Raw genomic sequence first — 6,001 nt, 5'->3', positions numbered from 1 at the left:
TGCACCTTTCCGGACCAGCCTGCGTTAATGTCTGTGAAACGTCCATGGTGATCCAGAAGTGCCTGGAAAATAATTGAAAAATTGAGAAATACCCCTTGCGATTAATGTACTCAGTGGCTAGGTGGTCTGGTGGCAGAATTGGAATGTGCGTGCCATCTGTCGCCCCCTCCGCAGTTAGGGAAGCCCATTTGTGCAAAGCCATCCACAATGTCACACACATTGCCCAGAGTCACGGTCTTTCAGCGCAAGATGCGATTAATGGCCCAGCACGCTTCCATCAACACGAATCCAACAGTCGACTTTCCCACTCCGAACTGATTAGTGACTGATCAGTAGCTGTCTGAAGTAGCCAGCTTCCACAGTGCAATTGCCACATGCTTCTCCAGCGACAGGGCAGCTCTCATTCTCGTGTCCTTGTGCCGCAGGGCTGGGACGAGCTCAGCACACAGTCCCATGAACGTGGCTTTCCTCGTGCAAAAGTTTTGCAGCCGCTGTTTGTCATCCCAGACGTGCATCACGATGTGATCCCACCACTCAGTGCTTATTTCCCGAGCCCAAAAGCAGCGTTCCACTGTGGTCAGCACCTCCGTGAATGCCACAAGCAATCTCGTAGCTACTGTGTGTGGTGAGATCAATGTCACACTCCTCCTGCCTTTGTATGGAATGAATCACAGAATATCAGGGTTGGAAGGGACCTCAGGAGGTCATCTAGTCCAACCCCCTGCTCAAAGCAGGACCAATCCCCAAATTTTGCCCCAGATCCCAAATGGCCCCCCTCAAGGATTGAACTCACAACCCTGGGTTTAGCAGGCCAATGCTCAAACCACTGAGCTATCCCTCCCCTTAGTTTAAGGACTAACTCCACTGCCACTCGTGACATGTTGGTCAGAGCGAGCAGCATACTGGTCAACAGTGTGGGACCCATTCCTGCAGCCCAAAGAGGCAGGGCACACAGTACGCAAACCATTGAAAGACAGCGCCCAATGTGGACGGAAGCACAGGGATTGCTGGGATGTGAAGCAGTGCCTCACGGGGCATTGGGAAAGGAACCAGGATGCTCCACGACCCCATCAGCCTTCCCACAATTCTTAGCGGCAGAAGAGGAAGACATGCTTTCTGGGATAGCTTCCCAGAGTGCAATGCTCCAAATACCACTGCAAGTGCCGCAAGTGTGAACACACTATTGCACAGGCAGCTGACAGTGTGAACACACAACAGCAGTTTCCCTTCAGTGCTCTCTGAGCAGCACTGTACCTGCCGGTGCTGTAACTCTGGCCTAAGTCTTCTCTTTGTTAAGCTAAATAGATTGAGCTCCTTGAGGCAGCAATTTTCCAACAGCCTGATTCTCCTTCTAACTTTTTTTTCTTTCAGAGGACCCCAAAAGGGAATAATGAACGAAATAGCTCATCCTCTCACTATTTTGTCCATCAAGTAGGCCTAATTTCTGAGACACCAATTTTGGTCCATTATTTCTCTTCTCCACTTCTCTTGTTTACCAGGCATGATCTTATCATAGTCTTTGAGTTATAACAGTAGGACTTTTCATTTGGATTAATTCAGTCCACCTCCCTTTTGCATCTTTTCCCCAGCAGTATTTACTGTTGTAGGTTATTGTGTCTTTTATGAACTTTCACTCACTCTTCATAGTTCAGCTCACAATTAGGGTATATTTGTAGGTCCCATTATTACTACCTCACCCAGCATTCATCTCGTTGCCAAGGCTAGCTCTCCCTCTTTAATCTCTCCTCAACTTTCCTCCCTGGATGCATGTCTACTGCTGGTTAGTCTCATGGAGTTGAGGAGAGCTGCAGAGGCAGTTTCATGACTGAAACACAAGTTAAATGTCCTGGTAACGAGTTCTTCAAAATTAAAAAAGGAAAAGGATTGATTCTAGAGATGAACTGATGGATATATAGAATGTCTTCTATGATAGTCATGTGTCTGCATTCGATGGACACTATGTAAGCACCACCTCCACAGAACAAAGTACATTTCTGGTAACAGTGGTGCCATTGGGTGCAGGTCCAGAACACCTGCACCATCACTGTCAGTCCTGCTGTCAAAACAAGGGGCAAAGGCAGTTCTTTGAAGGCATATCTTGGTACTGGAAGGGCTTGATGGTCTGTACCAGGGCAGGTGTCTGCATCAACATTGGTGCCGGTACCTCTGTCTCGCAAACCTTCTTCACCAGGGCCTTGCTCCCGTCCCTCAGTGTCAAGCAGGATTTGGAAGACTTGCCTTTGAAAGAATACTTTGAGTCCTTCAGGGGACAAGCACACTGTGCTAAGCTTGCACTCAGTGCGGGTATGTTCCTTGGCGCCTGAAGTGGATGGCATGCTGCCAGATCTCTCTGCCCTGGAGCTGGTGCCAATGTCTGCCAGGGCTGCTGGTGGCGGTATTGGAATCCTTTCAGCTTTTTCCCCAATGAAACCAGGGTTCTGGTGCCTGGTTACTGGGGTACGTGGCATTGATAGCTGCCATAGCTCTGGCTTGGAGGATGTCTCTTCTCCAGGATCAGACGTGACTTTCATGGATTACTCCAACAGATGTCACTTAAGCTTAATGTCTCTTGATTTTGGGATGCGGGAAGAGAAGGAACAGATCCAAACTCGTGGGATGTGTCCTTCCCTGAGGCAGAGGAGACACCTGCTGTGCACATCAATTAAGGGCATAAGACCACTACTTGATGAACAGGGTTTAAACCACATGGATTTAGGTCTGCTGTGCCACCAGCTGCCGCAGTGCTTCACGCTTCCCGTACAGGAGGTGCACAGCGGTGTCTCCCCCAAACCTTTTATTTTTTCTTTGCAATGTTCAATGAAAAGTTAATTACGATGAGAGCGAAGATGGATTTCTTCAGGAAAAGGCCGAGTTTGACATTAGTCACATATTAGCCAGTTGGCCACTCTCCAGGTTTCATCGTGCTGCCCTGGGCAATGCCAGGGAATTCAGGGAGGGCTGTGGCCACACCGCCCCTTTTGCCCAGCACAGGGTGCCTGCCTGGTTCCTGCCGCTGCCATTCAAAACATTCTGATCTCATGCACGAGGAGCCTGTGCACCTACAGTGGGATCCCTACTAAGACTTATGGCTGCAGATACTGGTTAAAGCAGCAGGATGTGTGTATTACACTTTTGTATATGTTGCTAGACTTCAGTGATGGATAGCTGATGCAGCTTTTATTGTTATGAAAGTTAAAAGGGAACCTCTAAAGGAAAAAGCTGGAAGACGGGGAAGGTTGTTCCTTAATGAAGTATGAAAGTAGTTTGAAAAGTGTGTGTGTGTGTTTGGGTTTTTTCTACACATGAGGAAGCTTTTACATTAGAAATTATCTTTTGAAACACTGCAGCTGCACTTAATATGTCAGGATGTGTAAGGAATGGGGATGAAGGATGATACTGAAAACACACCATTGTATAAATCCATGGATACTGTGCGCAGTCACCCCATCTCAGAGTCAGAGGGGTCAGAGGAGGACAAAGATAGATTAGGGGCATGGGAACAACTCCTTTGGAAAGGTTGGGATTGTTACCTGGAAAAGGAGAGAGGTGATATAATCAAAGGGAAGGTGGGGCGGTTGGATGGGGCGGAGGTTCTGGGGGGCAGTCAGGGCACGGGGAACAGGGAGGGTTGGGAGTGGGAGTCCTGGGGCGCCTATCAGGAGGCAGGGATGTGGATAGGGGTCGGGGCAATCAGGGAACAGGGCAGGTTGTATAGGGGGTGAGAGTCCCGGGGGGCCTGTCAGGGGCAGGGGTGTGGATTGGAGTCGGGGGGCAGTCAAGGGACAGGGAGTGGGGGGTTTGGATAAGAGGGTGGGATCCCAGGGGGCAGTTAGGGGTGGGGAGTCCTGGGAGAGGGCAGTTGGATAGGGGGTGGGAGTCCCAAGGGGGCTGTCAGGGGGCGGGGGTGTGGATAGGGGTGGGGGCAGTCAGGGGACAGGGAGAAGGGGGGGGTTGGATAGAGGGTGGGGTTCCAGGGGGCGGTTAGGGTCAGGGGACAAGGAGCAGAGGGGGTTGGAGGTTCTGAGGGGGGCAGGAAATGGGAGGGGGAAGATAGGGGGCCATGGCCAGGCTGTTTGTGGAGGCCCAGCCTTCCCTACCTGGCCCTCCATACAGTTTTGCAACCCTGATGTGGCCCTTGGGCCAAAAAGTTTGCCCACCCCTGTGCTAAAGCAACCAAGTGCAGGCTCTGGCTAGCCTGTGGGTGGGTGGCACCCCCAGCCATGACAGACACTGGACAAAGGGTTCAGGGAAGGGATTTGGCTGCAGGGCACTTCTGTCGTCAGAAACAGCAGCTCCTCAGTTGCTCCCTGTAGAAAGAGAACTCTTGGCCCTGGGGCCAGCCAACCAGAAGGGCCCAGCTTTAAATGGGGTGTTCCCCCTCAACTAGCTGTTCTTGAGACAGTTTGGCTGTTGAAAGCATGGAGCAGAGAGGAGGTGCCCCAGACTCCATATCCAGAGGAAGAGGATTTCTCTGCTTTTATACACCACATTGCAATACTCAGCACCTGACAACCACCATGATATTACAAGTCTATAAGCAATCTGACGATCTTCTTCCTATTAGACAAGCTAAGGAGACTTTTTTCCCTTTTCCTCTCCCTCTCCTTTTCCCCACCCGCAAAAGGTGGGCTATTTTTCAATATGGCAGATTTACAACAAATGGCAGGTACCTTGTACAGTTTTTTTAAAAAACTATATATACTGCATTGCAATAATCACAAATTTTGAAACAAGTTTACCTAATTTTAGCCTTTCAAATGTCTTGAGATATTGGTGTGGATAAAGCCAAGTAATCCCAGTTTCCAGATTGAAACAACGTTTAAGAAACACCAAGTTGTGCCCAAAACAAATGAAATGAACCAACCACCAGCAATAAAACAGAAAATATACACACAATAATATTTTTATAGTGATGGCAAGTGTTAAAGAAAATGTAACAGAGGATCATCTTTATCAATAAAAACCCACTTAAGAAAAAGATAGATTTGTATTTCAGTTGAACTTAATTTATCCCTAACTGAGGTATCAGGGAGATCATGAGTAGCTTGTTTTTGAAGATCCCTTAGTCATCAAAGAGCCTATGTGCTCAAAACAAGTTGCCCAAAGTTAATGAAAGCTAGGGGTGTATAAGGAATTCACGATAACCCTTCCGCCAGGATAGTACAGCCCACCCATACCTGGTGTTTTATGGCTTATCATGGAAAACGGATTCTTTTTAAGATCTACCTTTGTTTACTTAGAAGTAAACAATGTGTGTGTCTATAAAGAAAATCCTGCCCAGGTAGTACTGAGGATGCTAACAGCAGCACCCCCTTGGGGCATTGGCTGTAAATGCGATTCCGTACAAGCAAGAATGAAAAGGGGGGCAGGAGGGAGGGGGGCAAAAGAGAACAAGTGGCTTAAACTGCTCGCTCTTTGGCCCAATCTAGTCTATAGAAACTGCCACGTTTGACACTGAGTGATAGACAGCACATGCAGCATTGAAACTGTAGCTTTACTGCTATGGAGCGGGTCAACACCATTCAGCAGCTGTTTAGCTCCTTTCTTGTAACTGGACAGTTTGTTCATAAGTGATGTCAACCCATCCACAGAGCGGCCCTGTAAATCTAACAAACCAACAATATAAATGGACACATTTAGGAAGACAAGCACAGCAAAGAACTCCAACAGCCACATCCTGGCTCTTGTTTTGGCAGGGGGAGGAGTGGAGAGGTGAAGGAAGAGAACGCCATCCTTCATGGGCACAGGTGTCTAGCAGTTAGTGCTTTCTTATATGAACAGATGCTAAAAATTCTCATCTATCAAGAGAACTGGAGAGGGTCTAATCCTTGAATGCTATGTGCCCTTCAACTCCTGTACTTAATCAAGCCAATGGATGTCAGCTCCCACTAATCACCTCACCTCTCATGGGAGCCCCAGCATCTCTCATGGTTCAGCCAAAGGTGACCAGAATCAAGTTTCAATCAATATTTGTGCAATAATAACATGATCTTTAAAAAAA

This window comes from Eretmochelys imbricata, chromosome 9 (genome assembly GCF_965152235.1).
Source record: "Eretmochelys imbricata isolate rEreImb1 chromosome 9, rEreImb1.hap1, whole genome shotgun sequence".
In the NCBI taxonomy this organism is placed as follows: domain Eukaryota; kingdom Metazoa; phylum Chordata; order Testudines; family Cheloniidae; genus Eretmochelys; species Eretmochelys imbricata.
This window is presented reverse-complemented; position numbering follows the sequence as displayed.